We start from the raw sequence: 19,620 nt of genomic DNA on the forward strand, positions 1-19,620 counted from the left end.
TTTTGAAGAATACAAATGCCCTGGTGTTTTTTTTTTCTCCAGAGCTCCAGATATGTACTAATGGGAAGCCATGTTTAAAAACAACTGGGCTCCAGTTCCATTCTTCTTTCTCAAGATTACTTTGGCTATTCGAGGTTTTTTGTATTTCCATACAAATTGTGAAATTATTTGTTCTAATTCTGTGAAAAATACCGTTGGTAGCTTGATAGGGATTGCATTGAATCTATAGATTGCTTTGGGTAGAATAGCCATTTTGACAATATTGATTCTTCCAATCCATGAACACGGTATGTTTCTCCATCTGTTTGTGTCCTCTTTGATTTCTTTCATCAGTGTTTTATAGTTTTCTATGTATAGGTCTTTTGTTTCTTTAGGTAGATATACTCCTAAGTATTTTATTCTTTTTGTTGCAATGGTGAATGGTATTGTTTCCTTAATTTCTCTTTCTGTTTTTTCATTGTTAGTGTATAGGAATGCAAGGGATTTCTGTGTGTTAATTTTATATCCTGCAACTTTACTATATTCATTAATTAGCTCTAGTAATTTTCTGGTAGAGTCTTTAGGGTTTTCTATGTAGAGGATCATGTCATCTGCAAACAGCGACAGTTTCACTTCTTCTTTTCCTATCTGGATTCCTTTTATGTCTTTTTCTGCTCTGATTGCTGTGGCCAAAACTTCCAACACTATGTTGAATAGTAGTGGTGAGAGTGGGCATCCTTGTCTTGTTCCTGATTTCAGAGGAAATGCTTTCAATTTTTCACCATTGAGGGTGATGCTTGCTGTGGGTTTGTCATATATAGCTTTTATTATGTTGAGGTATGTTCCTTCTATTCCTGCTTTCTGGAGAGTTTTAATCATAAATGAGTGTTGAATTTTGTCAAAGGCTTTCTCTGCATCTATTGAGATAATCATATGTTTTTTACTGGAGGAATCAACCTGCCTGACTTCAGACTCTACTACAAAGCCACAGTCATCAAGACAGTATGGTACTGGCACAAAGACAGAAATATAGATCAATGGAACAGAATAGAAAGCCCAGAGATAAATCCACGAACCTATGGACAGCTTATCTTTGACAAAGGAGGCAAGGATATACAATGGAAAAAAGACAATCTCTTTAACAAGTGGTGCTGGGAAAACTGGTTAACCACTTGTAAAAGAATGAAACTAGAACACTTCCTAACACCATACACAAAAATAAACTCAAAATGGATTAAAGATCTAAATGTAAGACCAGAAACTATAAAACTCCTAGAGGAGAACATAGGCAAAACACTCTCCGACATAAATCACAGCAAGATCTTCTATGACCCACCTCCCAGAATATTGGAAATAAAAGCAAAAATAAACAAATGGGACTTAATGAAAATTAAAAGCTTTTGCACAACAAAGGAAACTATAAGTAAGGTGAAAAGACAGCCCTCAGATTGGGAGAAAATAATAACAAATGAGGAAACAGACAAAGGATTAATCTCAAAAATATACAAGCAACTCCTGAAGCTCAATTCCAGAAAAATAAACGACCCAATCAAAAAATGGGCCAAAGAACTAAACAGACATTTCTCCAAAGAAGACATACAGATGGCTAACAAACACATGAAAAGATGCTCAACATCACTCATCATCAGAGAAATGCAAAGCAAAACCACAATGAGGTACCATTACACGCCAGTCAGGATGGCTGCTATCCAAAAGTCTACAAGCAATAAATGCTGGAGAGGGTGTGGAGAAAAGGGAACCCTCTTACACTGTTGGTGGGAATGCAAACTAGTACAGCCACTATGGAAAACAGTGTGGAGATTTCTTAAAAAACTGGAAATAGAACTGCCATATGACCCAGCAATACCACTTCTGGGCATACACACTGAGGAATCCAGATCTGAAAGAGACACGTGCACCCCAATGTTCATCGCAGCACTGTTTATAATAGCCAGGACATGGAAGCAACCTAGATGCCCATCAGCAGATGAATGGATAAGGAAGCTGTGGTACATATACACCATGGAATATTACTCAGCCGTTAAAAAGAATTCATTTGAATCAGTTCTAATGAGATGGATGAAACTGGAGCCCATTATACAGAGTGAAGTAAGTCAGAAAGATAAAGAACATTACAGTATACTAACACATATATACGGAATTTAGATAGATGGTGGCGATAACCCTATATGCAAAACAGAAAAAGAGACACAGAAATACAGAACAGACTTTTGAACTCTGGGGGAGAACGTGAGGGTGGGATGTTTTGAAAGAACAGCATGTATATTATCTATGGTGAAACGGACCACCAGCCCAGGTGGGATACATGAGTCAGGTGCTCGGGCCTGGTGCACTGGGAGGACCCTGAGGAGTCGGGTGGGGAGGGAGGTGGGAGGGGGGATCGGGATGGGGAATACATGTAACTATATGGCTGATTCATGTCAATGTATGACAAAACCCACTGAAATGTTGTAAAGTGATTGGCCTCCAACTAATAAAATAATATTAAAAAAAAAAAAAAAAATAAAGGGGAAATGTATCATGTAATAATAATCCCTACTTTGTGTAAAAAGGGAAGAAAAAGATTTAAATAAATATATATGTGAAGTGAAAAAAAAAAAAAAAAAAAAAACAACTGGGCTATATGATGTTCTTCACTTTTATCTAGTTTGTTTCACTTTTTCTATTTCACAATTAGTGTTCCCATTTCATTTAATTTATGTTTTCCACTTTCTCCATCTCTTCTTTTCTTCTTTTCTGTTTTTGATGTTCTATCTTAAGCCTTTATCAAATGTATATAAAGACTTTTATGTACACACATATATGTATATATGTACAATATAATATATATATTTTAGAAAACTTGGGAATTTCTACCTAGCTAAAAAACTGACATTTTGATTCCACTTGTCTGACTTAGTATGAATAGAATGTTAGATTTCTAATTTATATTCACTCAAAACTTTGATATATTTCCATGTATTTTAGCATCTAGTATTACTGCTAAAAGTCTAGAAATTTCATTATCTTAGTGATCTTTAAAAGTTTTTTTGAATGAGGCTTGAAACTTCTAATCCAATTCTGAGACCATAAAGCAATACTATGTTGTAAAAAACAGAAAATAGGAAATTAAATGTGATACAGTGTTATTAACTCAAGTACAGATTTTATTCAAATTTCACCAAATTTTATGTTAGTGTCCATTATTTGCTTTCATACCTTATTCAGGACTCCACATTGTATTTCATTGCATTGAGAAGCATCAGCTGCATGCAAATATTCTGCTAAATTCTCTTTTCATTTTTATGTTATTGCAAATATTTTCTATTTCCTTGTTATGGTTTCTTAGATGCACCCATCATTTAAAAGTGGACATTTAATTTCTAAATACATGGGATTTTTAAAGTATCTTTGATATTAATTTCTCATTTAAATGCTTTCTTCTCTTCAATCACCCTCTGTGCTACTTCAGTCTTCTAACTTTATTGAAGCTTTCAATGGCATGGCTAATTCAAAGGTCTCTCTTGCTAAATGTCACATTGCATTTGAATATTTGTGGATTGTTTTCAAATATCCTTTGATACTGATCTGTAAAATAATTCCACAGTGGTAAGAAAACAGACTCTTTATTATTTTAACACCTTTAAACCATCAAATTTTTGTACCTTGTCTTATGTCCTTGATATGTTCAAAGGCCTCCTAGTTTATAGTCTGTGGGAACTTGAATAGATTTTGTATCCTCTGTGTGAAAACTAAAAATCTTTCATGTTGAAATGGTTCATAGTGCTTTTCAGATCTACAATATCCTTCTACTTCCCTGCATATTTGTTTATTAACTTTTGAGAGTTTGATATTGAAACTCCAGCTAAAAATCTTAATTTACTTACTTAAAAAAATTATTGAAATATATAGTGGAACTATATGTAAACTTGTTCCATGTTTTCTAAATCTCCTGTAAATGTGTTATCATATTTTAATAATATGAAAAATGAAAAAGAGGCCACCAAAATCATAAATTATAAAAATGACTTATTTGAACCTCAGTGGACACTCACATCTCTTTCCCCATTCTAGACCAATTTGATCAGAGGCAGTCAATCTTGCCTAAACAGAAGGAGGAATGCTCTTATCACATGCTAGCCAAGCCACAAAGTAACCCCAGTCTTGGCATATGCTGAAATTTTTATGATTGTTAAGTGTAGTCTACATAAATCCTGTTACCCAGCAAATCTTCCAAACACATGTTGAATCATTACTTCTATTCTTTGATATAGAACTTTTAAAAATACATGAATTCCCTTCTCCCTTGATGTATTCCTTCAACTCTTCCTTCAATTCAATTGATTCTTTTATGGAGCTAATTCAGAGTTCAAATCCCTTACTATTTATTCTGTAGTTTGGGTACTTGTGTTTTTCATGCCTTCCCCCCCACCCCATGAACTCATATGCACCTTTGTATTCCTGAAGACTGTTATAATTTTATAATTCCTAGAAGATAAAGCACGCATTAAAAAAATAAACAAGACAGTTGATAGTTGACCAAGAAACTTTCCTTTCCTGAATACTTGAATCAGATCTTCTGTTTATATTTCATTTTTCAAATAAATGATTTTTATTTTCTACAGTATAAAGGGTGGTAATTCCCTTGACTATTACAGGCATTTTTGAAGTGTTTCTGCATAATTCATACTGAATGTATTCCTCAGAAGCTGGCATTATTGGAGTATGCATATTAATTATTCATATGCAAATTAAGAGCCATGAGACCCAGCATCACTGGAATATATAACTCCCACTACCTTTTTTAAAGTAGTACATTTTCTGTACCCATGTGTGATCATTTCTTTATACAAAATTTTCCAGCTCACCCAAACAAATGTCTAAACATATTAATATCTTAACTTTTATATTAGCTAAAGCAATTATGAATGTGAGAATATGGAAATTATTAATATAAAGTGATTATACTTTATGGCTCATCTTTTTCAGACCCTAGAAGCAGAATTATGTGCCTTTTGGATGTTTTTCTTTATTAACTGTATTTTTCAAGTACAAATACTTCAAATTTTTTCAAAGTATTTTTCAAAACTCAAATACTTTACCTCAAAGTCTATTTTTATCATACTTGAGCACTATCTGTTAATACCCATTGAATATTTCCCTATGGCAATATTTAGAGAAATATAATTTCAGACTAAGGAGGTAATTAGGTTTCACTTGATTATGACCTCCTGCCCAACAATCCTTATCCCACAGTGTGACTCCCTCATTGGTGGAGATAAAGGGAATAGAGATAAAGACAGAGGGGTAACAATAAAAGAAGCCATCCAGGGATACATTATATTCCAAATATCAAAACGTTTTCTGAAATAGATTTAAAGGTAAAGCTCTTTACTTGAATTCTTGAATTGACACACTCACTGCCTCATTATAAACTAATGAGTCAACCATGAATACCTAAGGGAGGGACCAATATCAGGAGGTGCTTTATCCCTACAGTCCCTGGAAGTATTATATGACAATTATCTAATTGAAGTCAAGGGTAATAGGAAAGGAAACAAAGGATGAACCTTCAATTTGCAGATCTTTGTTTTCAAGATGACATGCTTGGAAAATGCTACCATTATAGCCACGACATGGAAGCAACGTAGATGCCCATCAGCAGATGAATGGATAAGGAAGCTGTGATACATATACACATGGAATATTACTCAGCCGTTAAAAAGAATTCATTTGAATCAGTTCTAATGAGATGAATGAAACTGGAGCCTATCATACAGAGTGAAGTAAGCCAGAAAGATAAAGAACATTACAGCCTACTAACACATATATATGGAATTTAGAAAGATGGTAACGATGGCCCTATATGCAAAACAGAAAAAGAGACACAGAAGTACAGAACAGACTTTTGAACTCTGTGGGAGAAGGTGAGGGTGGGATGTTTCAAAAGAACAGCATGTATATTATCTATGGTGAAACAGATCACCAGCCCAGGTGAGATGCATGAGACAAATGCTCGGGCCTGGTGCACTGGGAGGACGCAGAGGAATCGGGTGGAGAGGGAGGTGGGAGGGGGGATTGGGATGGGGAATACGCGTAACTCTATGGCTGATTCATATCAAAGTATGACAAAACCCACTGAAATGTTGTGAAGTAATTAGCCTCCAACTAATAAAAAAAATTTTACAAAAGAAAAGAAAATGCTACCATCATTCTGGATTAATATCTGCGTTCATAATTCACCTCTGACTGGACCTACATGGAATATTAAATGGAAGAAGGTTGGTCTTTGGCAGTAATGCCTGTGTCAGTCCACTTTGTGTACTGATTTTCTCTCTTCTTAGGGTGCCTTTGCCAATTCCTCAAGCCTCCAGTCACTTTTATTTTCTTTTTTTCACTACCATTCTCTCATCAAAACCTGTATTCCAAAAAGACCTACCCTTAGAAAATGGAAGTAAAAGTCAGATTAAAACCTATCACTCATGAGAACAATATGGGGGAGGAGTAGGTGGACATGGAGTACATCTCTCTCCACGGATGCATCAGGAACACACCTTCAGACACAGAAGTGCATGCAGAACAGCATCTGGAAGTGGACAGGAGTACCTGACCAGCGGAAAAGAACACACAGAACCATGCAAAACTCGGTAGGATGAAGGGACCAGGGGGAAAACAGGAGTGTTAGTACGACTGGACCTACTCTTGGTGAGGGAACTGAAGCAGGGGTCCAATCTCCACTTCAGGGCACTTGTCTGAGTCAGAGGAGGAACATTTAAGGCTGAGAGTGAAACAGCTGATCTGTGGCGGCCTACATGGAATGAGAATCAGACAGTCCTTGCCACAGCCATACATACCCTGGACAGGGACACAAGTCCCCTGGAAGGCACAGCGGCTGGGAGCTGGAATTTAGGGATTGTGGAGCAATCCCAGGGTGAGGGATGCTGATGACTGCAGAGAGACGGATGGAGAGGATGTGAGGGAGGAGATTGTGGTGGGAAATGCGTGGAGGAAACCCAGGCAGCCATGGAACATGGCAATGCTGCTGAGTCATGCATAGCGGGTGGAGCCATCAACATAGCCTCTCTCTCCCCACACCCAGCATCGGCAGCTGAACAAGAGAGAGGCTGGCCCATCAAATGCCTGAAACACTGATACAGGGAGTAGGATCCCAGCCAGAGTGGCCCATCTGTATGTCTGACACATGCAACAACAGAGAAGGGCCCCAGGCAAGGGAGCCCTCTAAGTGCCTGAACAGGTGGAGCTACGGAGAAAGACAGGCCAAAGAAGCCTTCTGATCGCCAGCTACAAGAAGCTCAAAAAAAAAAAAAAAAAAAAAAAAGACTCTGATATGGCCATGACTCCTGCAGTGGAGGCAATCCGTGTCCTTGCACACTTGGCATTGCCAGGGTCCCCACAAGCCAAGCAGTTGTGCCCCCTTCATGCTCAGCTCTCACTGGGGTAGAGCTGCCAGAGGCAAAAAAACATCTTGCATCTGTGCGCTCAGGGTCCCTTCTGTACTGTCTTACTCTTTGTGACCCTGTAGACTGTGGCCTGCCAGGCTTCTCTGTCAGGAAAGGAGTTCTCCAGGCAAGAATACTGGAGTGTATTGGCCAATACTGGTTGCCAGACTCTTCTGGAGAGCTACATTTCCTGCTGCTCTAGCCGCCAACTCCTTTGAGTACCTGGTGCTGCCAGAACCCCTGCGACCCCAGCAGCTTCACCACATCCACCCCTGGCCCTCACAGGGGCACAGGGGCAGTGTGGCTAAGGAAGAAGACCCACCAGCTATACAAGCTGCAGATTAAATCCACACGATCAACTAGGCAGCCTCTGTGTCTATGGAGTATGTAAACGGTCATTGAGAGCTCTCATAAAAGAAAATGCACTACCTCTGATAGCTGAGGACAATTGGAGGCCAGAACACACAGGAGTAGGACCAGATTAGAATCTGAGATGCCCCCACAACAGGTCCAGAGATCAGCAGTGTTGGAGGACATCCTAGGGAGGTGAGGTGGACTGTGACTCCCAGTGAGGGAAAGGACTCTGACAGCAGTGACTCAAGAAAAACATTTATGGTACTTATGTTTTGATTTGTTCTGTAGATTCTTTTGAATTTTTTTCTCTTTTGTTTCCTTTATTTTCCCTCTCTGTTGTAGTTGTCAATTTTATTGGCACTATGAAATATAGCTAAGCTTTTGCTTTTTTTCTTTTTTGCTTTTTGTTTTTCTCTTTTTTTAATTTTAACTTTTAATTTTTAAACCAGTTATTATTTTTTCTACATTTATTCCTTTGTTTGCCGTTCCTACTGTTCTTTACCCCTTGCAGTTAATCTTTAATGTATATACATCTTCTTTATCTATCTCTTTTTAACTTTGTGTATCTTTTCTTCATTTCTTTTCTTTTCTCTTAACATATTTGTTAGTTTTATTTTCATTGCTTTATTCCCCACTTGGCACCTTGACTTGGTTTAGTTTTCCAGTTTGTGCTTTAGTTAGTGTTGTTCTGGCAAATATAATTTTTGGTTCTTTTGTTTGCTGGGTCAATCTATTGTACTTTATTTTGGTTGGACTGTTTTGATTTTGTTGATGGGTGTATATGTATATGTGTATATTCAGTTACACTTTTTATTTTTTATATAAACCTCTGCCTCTACATTGGGCTTTTGCAGTTCTGTGGAGTTTTCCTTTTTCTTTTTTCTCTTTTTAACAGTCTTCTTCCATTTTCTTCTTTCTTCTTCTCTTTTTCATAATTTTAAATGTTAATTTTTTAAAACCTACTATATTTTTTCTACATTATTCCTTTGTTTGCCTTTCCTACTGTCTTTTTCTCCTTGCAGTTAATCTTTAATATATATAAATATTCTTCATCTACTTTAACTTTGCATATCTATACTTTCTTTCCTTTCCTCTCAACATATTTGTTAGTTTTATTTTCATTGCTTTATTTCCCACTTGTCACCTTGCTTTAATTTTGTTTTCCAGTTTGTGCTTTAGTTAGTTTTGTTCTTAACTGGTAAATATAATTTTTTATTTCCTTTGGTCACTGGGTCAATCTACCATATTTTATTTTTGTTGGACTGTTTTGACTGCTCAGGGGTGTATATGTATATGTGTATATTCCGTTCTTTTAATTATTATTTGCCTGATTTTGTAAGTGACATTTGTCTGGGATTCATCTTCAGTTTCTCATTTTCAGATATTTGTTTTAATCTCACTTAGTGCCATAATAAACCACTTGTGGAATGTTCATTCCTGACAAGAGATCAAGCCCTGAGCCTTTGGAGTGGTAGCACTGACTCCAAGACCTAGACTCCCAGAGAACTAACCTTGTGAGTGAAGTCACTCAATCGTATCTGACTCTGCGACCCTGTGGACTGTAGCCTACCAGGCTCCTCCATCCATAGGATTCTCCAGGCAAGAATACTGGAGTGGGTTGCCATTTCCTTCTCCAGGGGATCTTCCCGACCCAGGGATCGAACCTGGGTCTCCCGCATTGCGGGCAGATGCTTTAACCTCTGAGCCACCAGGGAAGTCCAGGGAGTATCAAATAGTGAGAACTCACACAAAGGAAACCACTTGAATATAAGACCCAGCATCACCCAACCACCATTAGCACCCTGTGCAGCAACAAACAAAACAAAAATACAAACCTAATCATCAGCAAACAAGATTACCACCTCACTCAGCCTTGCCTATCAGAGGAAAAACAAACAAGCAAACAAAAACTCAGCACAAATCTCACCCTAGACAAAGCTTACACCAACCATTGGACCAACCTTAGCAGGGCAGAAACCAAAAGAAAGAAAGACTTCAACCTTCTTCAGGGAAAGAATTCAACTGTCTTTGAAGCCTGGGAAAAGGAGACCTCAAACACAGTAAGTTAAAAAAAGATAATGAAAAAGCAGAGAAATAATACATTAATGAAGGAACAAATCAGAAACACAGAAGTCCAAATAAATGAAGAGGAAATAGGTAAAATACCTGAAAAATAATTGAGAATAATGATAAGAAAGATGATCAAAAACTTTGAAAACAAAATGGATAAAATGCAAGAATCAATTAACAAATGCCTAGAAGAATTAAAGAATAAACACACAGAGACAAACAGCACAGTTACTGAAATTAAAAACACTCTAGAGGGAATCAATAGTAAAATATCTGAAGCAGAAGAATGAATCAGTGAGTTGGAAGACAAAATGGTAGAAATAACTTCTGAAGAGCAGAATAAAATAAAAAGAATGAAAAGAACTGAGGATAGTCTCAGAGACCTCTGGAACGATATCAAATGCATCAACATTCGGATTATAGGGGTCCCAGAAGAAGAAGAGTAAAAGGAAAGGGTATGAGAACATTTTTGAAGAGATTATAGTTGAAAATTTCCCCAACATGGAAAAGGAAATAGTCAATCAAGTCCAAGAGGCACAGAGTTCCATACAGGATAAACCCAAGGAGAAACACTCCAAGACACATACTAATCAAACTAACAATCTAAACACAAAGAAAAAATATTAAAAGCAGCAAGGGAGAAGCAGCAAGTAACATACAAGGGAAACCCCATATGCTTAACAGCTGATCTTTCAGCAGAAACTCTGCAGACCAGAAGGGAAATATATTCCATGCAAATGGGAAGTAAAAGAAAGCCGGAGTAGCAATCTTCATATCAGACAAAATAGATCTTAAAGAAGATTGCAAGAGATAAGCAAGGACACTACATAAGGATCAAGGGATCAACCCAAGAGGAAGACATAACAATCATAAATATCTATGCATCCAACAAAGGAGCACCTCAATACATAACACAAACACTAACAGACATGAAAGGAGAAAAAGACAGTAACACAATAATAATAGGAGACTTTAACACCCCACTCACACCAATGGACAGATCATCAATACAGAATATTAATAAGGAAACACAAGTCTCAAATGATACATTAGATGAGATGGATCTCATTGATATCTTCAGGACATTCCATCCAAATGCAGAAGAATACACCTTCATCTCAAGTGAACATGGAACATGTTCTATTCTATTCTATCTATCCTGGATCTATCTCCAGGGTAGATCATATCTTGGGTCACAAAGCAAATCTCAGTAAATTTAGGAAAATTGAAATTGTACCAAGCATCTTATCTGACCACAATGTTATGAGATTAGATATCAATTAGAAGAAAAAAAAAAAAACTGTAAGAAAAACAAACATATGGAGATTAAACAACACGTGTCTAAACAACCAAGTTACTGAAGAAATCAAAAGGGAAACCAAAAAATTTCTAGAAACAAATGAAAATGAAAACATGACAACTCAAAACTTATGGGATGCAGCAAAAGCAGTTCTAAGAAGGAAGTTTATAGCAATACAATCTTACCTCAAGAAACAAGAAAAAAAATCAAATAGACAACCTAACTTTACACCTAAAATAACTGGAAAAATAACAATAAGAAGAAGAACAGCAACAAAACCTAAAATTAGTAGAAGGAAAGAAATCATAAAAATCTGAGCATAAATAAATGAAAAAGAAATGAAGGAAACAATAGTAAAGATTAAAAAGCTGGTTCTTTGAAAAGATAAACAAAATTGACAAGTCTATAGCCAGACTCATCAAGAAAAAAAAAGAGAAGAATTAAATCAACACAATTAGAAATTAAAAAGGAGAAGTTACAAGAGATGATGCAGAAATATGAAGGAATATAAGAGACTATTATGTACAACTATATGGCAATAAAATGAACAACCTGGAAGAAATGGACAATCTTCCAAGTTCAATCTTCCAAGACTGAACCAAGAAGAAATAGAAGTTATGAACAACCCAATTACCCAAGCACTGAATTTGAAGCTGTGATCAAAAATCTCCCCAGAATCAAAAGCCCCAGACCAGATGGCTTCACAGGGGAATTGTATCAACATTTAGAGAAGAGCTAATGCCTATCATTCTACAACTCTTTCAAAAAGCTTCAGAGGAAGGAACAATTCCAAACTCATTCTATGAGGCCACCATCACCCTGATACCAAAACCAGACAACGACAACACAAAAAAAGAAAACTACAGGTCAATATCACTTATGAACATAGATGCAAAAATCCTCAACAAAATTTTAACAAGCAGAATTTAGCAACACATCAAAAAGCTCATACACCATGATCAAGTTGGGCTTATTCCATGAATACAAGGATTCTTCAATATATGCAAGTCAATCAATGTGATACACCATATTAACAAATTGAAAGATTAAAAACCATACTATCATCTCAATAGATGCAGAAAAAGACTGACAAAATTCAACATCCATTTATGATTAAAACTCCAAAAAATGGGCATAGAAGGAACCTATCTCAACATAGTAAAAGCTATATATGATAAGCCAACAGCAAACATTATCCTTAATGGTGAAAAACTGAAAGCATTTCCCGTAAGATCAGGAATAAGACAAGGGTTTCCACTTTCAACACTATTATCCAACATAGTTCTGGAAGTCCTAGCTTCAGCAATCAGAGAACAAAAAGAAATAAATGGAATTCAGTTCAGAAAAGAAGTAAAGATCTCACTGTTTGCAGATGACATGATACTGTACATAGAAAACCCCAAATATAGTATCAGAAAAATGATAGAGCTAATCAGTGAATTTAGCAAAGTTGCAGGAAACAAAAGCAATACACAGAAATCACTTGCATTTCTATATAAGAATGAAAACTCAGAAAGAGAAATTAAGGAATCAATCCCATTCACATCTGAAACAAAAAGAATTAAATATCTAGGAATAAACTTACCTAAGGAGACAAAAGAACTGTACACAGAAAAGTATAAGATCCGCTGGATCATCAAAAAAGCAAGAGAGTTCCACAAAAACATCTATTTCTGCTTTATTGACTACACTAAAGCCTTCGACTGTGTGGATCACAATAAACTGTGGAAAATTTTGAAGGAGATGGGAATACCAGACCACCTGACCTGCCTCTTGAGAAACCTGTATGCAGGTCAGGAAGCAACAGTAAGAACTGGACATGGAACAACAGACTGGTTCCAAATAGGAAAAGGAGTACGTCAAGGCTGTATATTGTCACCCTGCTTATTTCACTTATATGCAGAGTACATCATGAGAAACGCTGGGATGGAAGAAGCACATGCTGGAATCATGATTGCTGGGAGGAATATCAATAACCTCAGATATGCAGATGACACCACCTTTATGGCAGAAAGTGAAGAGGATCTAAAAGCCTCTTGATGAAAGTGAAAGAGGAGAGTGAAAAAGTTGGCTTAAGGCTCAACATTCAGAAAACTAAGACCATGGCATATGGTCCCATCATATCATGAAAAATAAATGGGGAGACAGTGGAAACAGTGTCGGACTTTATTTTTTTGGGCTCCAAAATCACTGCAGATGGTGATTGCAGCCATGAAATTAAAAGACGCTTACTCCTTGGAAGGAAAGTTATGACCAACCTAGATAGCATATTAAAAAGCAGAGACATTACTTTGCCAACAAAGGTCCATCTGGTCAAGGCTATGGTTTTTCCAGTGGTCATGTATGGATGTGAGAGTTGGACTGTGAAGAAAACTGAGCGCTGAAAAATTGATGCTTTTGAACTGTAGTGTTGGAGAAGACTCTTGAGAGTCCCTTGGACTGCAAGATCAAACCAGTCCATCCTAAACGAAAACAGTCCTGAATATTCATTGGAAGGACTGATGCTGAAGCTAAAACTCCAATATTTTGGCTACCTGATGCAAAGAACTGCTTCATTTGTAAAGACTCTGATATTGGGAAAGATTGAAGCCAGGAGGAGAAGGGGACGACTGAGGATCAGATGGTTGGATGGCATCACTGACTCAATGGACATGAGTTTGAGTAAATTCTGGGAGTTGGTGATGGACAGGGAGGCCTGGCTTGCTGCAGACCATGGCATCACAGAGTCTGACATGACTGAGTGACTGAACTGAACTGAACTGAACTCTCCTTAAACAGGACGCTTTGAGCCTATCCTATAGAACTTCATCAGAACCTCAGCAAGAAACTCCAGAGTATGGCTCTGTTACAGGAAAAACAAAACAACTAATTGAAATGAGCAAATGAAAATAGCTAGAGATATAGTGAACTTTGACCAGTACAATGTATCTCTCATTCATGCCCTTGATTGCCCCACCAATACTGTAAGATTCCTTGATTTGGAATTCCTGAGCTGATTCTGATTCCCAGTGACTTTCTCCTTACATAGCCATTCTTCAGGAGGCTTGCCATGCATTTTCTAAAGGGTCATTTTCATCATCTCATTCCTCTGATTAATGGTCCCATGTTTCCTCATTTTATGAATGCCTCTTTTTTCAAGCTAGTGATAGTGCAAATATCCTTAGATGATTGACTTCTCCACAGCTCCTGAAAACTGATCTACTCTTGCTCCATTCAGAACATTCTCCTTATGAAATCTTGCAGTTTCTCTGAGATTGCAAAAAATTTGTTTTTTCACTTTAAATTTTCACTTTTTTTTTTTTTTGGCATTCTTTGGAGTTTTTATTCATTCTTCAGGAATTATACCCATGCAATTTTCTTCCTTTATTGGAGCCCTCACAGAAACTACAATCAGTTTTTTATTCTATACTGCTTTGAATTTTATATTGTTTCATACTTTGGGGTAAGTTTCCTTAACTGCATTATAAGCTAAATAAAGCAGTTTAAAAACGTTACACTAATAATGTGGCTCTCTCTTAACTCCAAAAAGCATACCACGCACAAGATAAGCATGTTCACATAATACCTAATTTAATTTCATTTAATGGTAAGTGCCCAATAAATATCCACCTGATTTTATTAAAAACAGAAATTGAGATGTGGTTCTGAATGTTAATACTGAATACTTAATACTTAAGCTTTGGGATCCTAGAAGGATGTAAAAAGAGAAACAAAAGTAAACCAGAATAGATACTATATATTATAAAGTTTTAGAGTTCTGCTTATTTTAATTCAACAAACATGCATTTAAATAATATTTATAGACATTTTATTATAGATAAGTATACAGAGATGACTGAGATGAACATGATTTTATTTTCGAGACAGAATAATATTGCTTTTATAGTAGAAATACAATTGGAGGAACATAAAAGAAAGAAATTAATTCAAGATGTGAAGATGAATGATTTCACAAAAATGCTAGATAGGCTGGGCTTTGAAGTGTGGACAAAATATTGACTATATGGAAAGAGAAAGCACTTCAAAGTGGTGATGATAAAGTGAGGTTCCTTGGGATCACACTTGAGTGTGTGCTAAGTTGCTTCAGTCGTGTCTGACTTTTTTTGACCCTTTGGACAGTAGCCGACCAGGCTCCTCCATCCATGGGATTCTCTAGGCAAGAACACTGGAGTGGGTTACCATGCCTTCCTCCAGGGGATCTTCCCAATCTAGGGATTGAATCCATGTCTCTGACATTTCCTATATTGGCAGGTGGGTTCTTTACCACTAGCACCACCAAGGAAACCCTAAGCTATAACAGCCAATCAAATAATTTTCTTGTTTTGCTTCCATGTCTTTTCTAGAAATGTCTTACCTCTTAACCATTTTCAGTTTGATACTTTCTGATTTTAATTGATTTCTGCTCAAATAAACTCAAAAAATTTTAATGCACCTCAGCTTATCTTTTAAAAGAGGGGGAAAGGTCTTTTAGTTGAGAATGAACAAAAATGAAGAAATGGGAAAATGGTTTGAGTGTAGTGAGTTTGGGAAAATGATTAAAGAATGACAGTCATGACTGAGGAGCCAGAAGGTAAGAATGGGAGGGTAACCTGGTGATTTCTAGCTGTAATGTGATTAATGATAAGAAATATATGTTTGGTCTACATCTTCCTTTCTGGTACAGAACCCCTAAAACTTTTGGAATTTTCTAGGTGGTAAGAGTGATAAAGAGGTCATGATATTCATAACAAATTCTTTCCAATCACATCTGAGTTTATGTTAATAAGATGAATTTTGGAAAGTACTTAAGTGTTTGTTTGCCAGGGGAACAAACCCCTGTGATTAGAGGGTTGGAACTTTTAGTCCCACCTCCTGACCTCTAGAGAGGGGAAAGGGGCTGGAGGTTAAATCAATTGCCAATGGCCAATGAATTATGTCTCTATAATGAAGCCTTCATACAAACCCAAAAGTACTAGGTTTGGAGAGTTTCCACATTGGTGGATATCTAGAGGTCTTGGGATTGTGGCATGATCTGAGAGAACAAGGAAGCTCTGCATGCCTTTCTTCATAATTTGTCCTATGTATCTCCTCCTTGTAGCTATTCCTGTTTTTTATCTTTTTATAATAAATGAATAATCTAGTAAGTAAACTGTCTTCCTGAGTTTTATGAAATATTCTCACCAGTTAATCAAATCCAAGGGGTCATAGTAACTTCCAATTTATAGCTGGTCAAAAGTGGAGGTGACAACCTGGACTTGATGGTTGGCATCTAGTCAGGAGGCAGTCATGTGGGACTGAACTCTTAACCTGTGGGAGCCCTTAACCTCATGTAGATCATGCCAGAAATTAAGTTAATTGGTTTGAGGTGTAGAAAAAAATTGCACATTGGGCTAGTTACTAAACTTGTTGGAAAATTGAGCACATCTTACCTCTACTCTCTCAAAACCCACTAAATTGAAATTAGATGAATTAACAAAGATACATACTTATATGGATAAAGAGACTGGAAGAAGAGAGAATTTTGGAAGATAGATAAATAAAATCTGAATTGACAGAGTAGATAAAATTAAAATCTGAGTACTTAACCTAGAGGAAAAGAAAAAAGGAAACAAGCCGACACACAGTATAGAGAGTGTTGGAGGTACAAGTTATCTTGAGGGAAGGAATTCAAAATTGGAGCATTAGATTCAATTCTGTATGAGGAGTAGTAAGGTACCCCCGTTTAGTTCAGTTCAGTCACTCAGTCATGTCCGACTCTTTGCAACCCCATGGACTGTAGCATGCCAGGCCTCCCTGTTCATCACCAACTTCCGGAGCTTGCTCAAACTTATGTCCATCGAGTTGGTGATGCCATCCGACCATCTCATCTTCTGTCATACAAGATATCCTCCCAAAGCCTATGTCACCAGGCTACTGCTCACTCCTCAACCTCCATTCTGGAAGAAGGGGAGCCTGGAGGTTTACCCATGAGAACAATTGAACTGGAGATACTTATGCTCATGAACTCCAGAGAGCTGAAGATGATGGGAATAATTAATTAAAAGCCAAATTGAACTGAAACCTCTGTCTCCTCCAATTTAGCCCCCAAATTGCACCTGGAGGGGAATGATTTCTCTTTAAATTAACTTGCAATCCCCCAAAATAAATACAAGGTCATTTAGCAATACAATTAAATAGCAAGTTACTCACTCAGTGATCCTCAGTGAAGGCCTCCAGATAAAAGTTTCCAATAATTTAATTTGTTAAAAATGAATTTGAAAGCCAAGCAGAACCTGAAATGTTAAGGAAACCTTCATGATGAAAGACAGACACCAATAAATAAGTTGGAAACAAAACAAAAATAAAAGAAATCACTGCAGCAGAAACAATGTAGAAAAAACAGAATAAAACATCTAAATAAAATTATAATTCATGAACTCATTTGTACAGAGAATATTATAATAAAAAGTTAAGAAATAGAGTAATCCATTGGTCTCCTTTAACCATAATTGTCTCAACTGCTATGGAAGCAATACTCAAATAATATCTTACTTTGTTTACTTATCAAATAAAATGAGAGGTAAATTATTTCTCTTTCATTTTTATTGAATTAAGTTTGTTATGTACTTCCTTGTATATCTAGACATCAAATAATTACTAAGGGTCTATTTAATTCTACTAAGAGCTTCCTTATAAAACTCCAGTATTTTTCTAAACAATGCTCTGAGCCCTATGAAGCAGCTCCTCTTCTGTTTTCTTATTCTTGTTAAACCACACTTACTTCCTAGATGTCCTCTCTGTTTTCCACAGTGACATTATCACCTCAGACCCCTCTAATTTCACTTCCTCAATCTTTGTTCAGTAATTACTAGCAACCTAAGTTTTGATAGAATATTTTAGAACAAATATTAAATACTGTTACGTTATATATTTCTTCACAATGACACCCAGCTGTTTCATTAGTAACTTTATAGATGACATACATCATAAAGAACATATTCTCTGGTTCTTCCTTAGGTTTTTGGATAATTTAGAAAGCAGCCTCAATTAACTAGCCTAAATGATTTTTCTGATCATAATTATTTAAGCCTTATATAAAATTTTACCATTGTCAGCTCATTGTCAGTGAATTCATTTTAATAGACACTCAGTTGAATTATCTCTAATTAAACCATATTACTGGCATGCTGCGATTCATGGGGTCGCAAAGAGTCAGACACGACTGAGCGACTGAACTGAACTGAACTGAAACCATATTACATTAGTGATTTGGGTTAATCAAAGAATAAATGAAAGTTTAACTTCATGTCGAGATTTCTTCCATGAAAATGGTTATGCTGTTCAAGTTAAGTCAGCGAGCTACTACCATGGCTTCTAGGTTTTCATGGAAATATATATTTACTGAAGAGTTTGAACTTCTTTTTCTGATAACACTTATATAGCTCTTAAATATCCTTTTAGTAAATGGATATTGCTAACTACCCATTTAGTAATCAGAATTTGGTGCTTATAGTCAAAACATGAGCAGCTAGCTTATCAGAAAAATGAAAATTCTTTACCTCAAATTTAACATAAAATCAGTAATTGCAAAGAAAATATCTTTTAAAAATGGAGGTAAGGAAAATTATCTTTTTGGCCTTTTATAGAGTTCATGAGGTTCTCAGGACAAGTATACTAGGGTGGTTTGCCATTCCCTCCTCTGGTGGATCACGTTTTGTCAAAACTCTCTGCTACGACCCGTCCATCTTGGGTGGCCCTGCACGGAATGACTCAAAGATTCACTAAGTTATGAAAGCCATGACAAGGCAGTGATCCTTGAAAGAGAAGAGGGTGTCAGAGGATGAGATGGCTGGAGGGCATCACTGGTTCAATGAACACGAACCTGGGCAAATTCCAAGGATGGTGAGGGACAGGGAGGCCTGGCTTGCTGCCATCCATGGGGTCACAGAGAGTCAGACACAACCGGGCAACTGAACAACAACAAGGAAACATATATTATTCTTATTACATTTAACATCTGAAGTCATTATCTGATTCTCACAAGGAGGTGCTTCCCTGGTGGCTTATCAGTAAAAAATCTGCCTGCCATTGCAGGAGAAGCAGGAGATGCGGGTTCAGTCCCTGGGTTGGGAAGATGCCCTGGAGGAGGAAATGGCAAATCTGAGTATGTTTGCCTAGGAAATCTCATGGACAGAGGAGCCTGGCAGTTCATGGGATCACAAAGAGTCAAACATGTCTTAGCAACTGAACAATAGCAACTCATAAACAGATCAGCTTTGACTTTTTTTTTTAACTGAAGTTTTTAAGTTTAAACTCAATTTTAACTAACAAAATTGTGTGCCCAAAACATCCAAAGCATAAGGTGCTCTGAGATGATTTTTGTTGTGTGTAGTTTCTATTTTGGTACCTAGCATTTCTCCTGACATGTTGTGGGTTTTGTATTATTTGACTGTATTTTTTTCCAGGAAGCAACACTTAAAAAAACAAACAAAAAAAAGC

General features: G+C 36.7%; 1 long non-coding RNA gene across 1 annotated transcript in view; it reads right to left on the bottom strand.

Moving 5' to 3' along the window:
• LOC136162920 (uncharacterized) overlaps window positions 1-19,620 on the bottom strand; it is a 32,904-nt gene that overhangs the window by 8,693 nt on the left and 4,591 nt on the right. The window contains exons 3-4 of the long non-coding RNA XR_010662175.1: window positions 19,004-19,091; window positions 17,332-17,414 (exon numbers count right to left, since the gene is read on the bottom strand). This is a non-coding gene — a long non-coding RNA (uncharacterized lncRNA). The remainder of the gene's footprint in view (window positions 1-17,331; window positions 17,415-19,003; window positions 19,092-19,620) is intronic.

The sequence above is a fragment of the Muntiacus reevesi genome, chromosome 3 (assembly GCF_963930625.1).
Source record: "Muntiacus reevesi chromosome 3, mMunRee1.1, whole genome shotgun sequence".
NCBI lineage: Eukaryota > Metazoa > Chordata > Mammalia > Artiodactyla > Cervidae > Muntiacus > Muntiacus reevesi.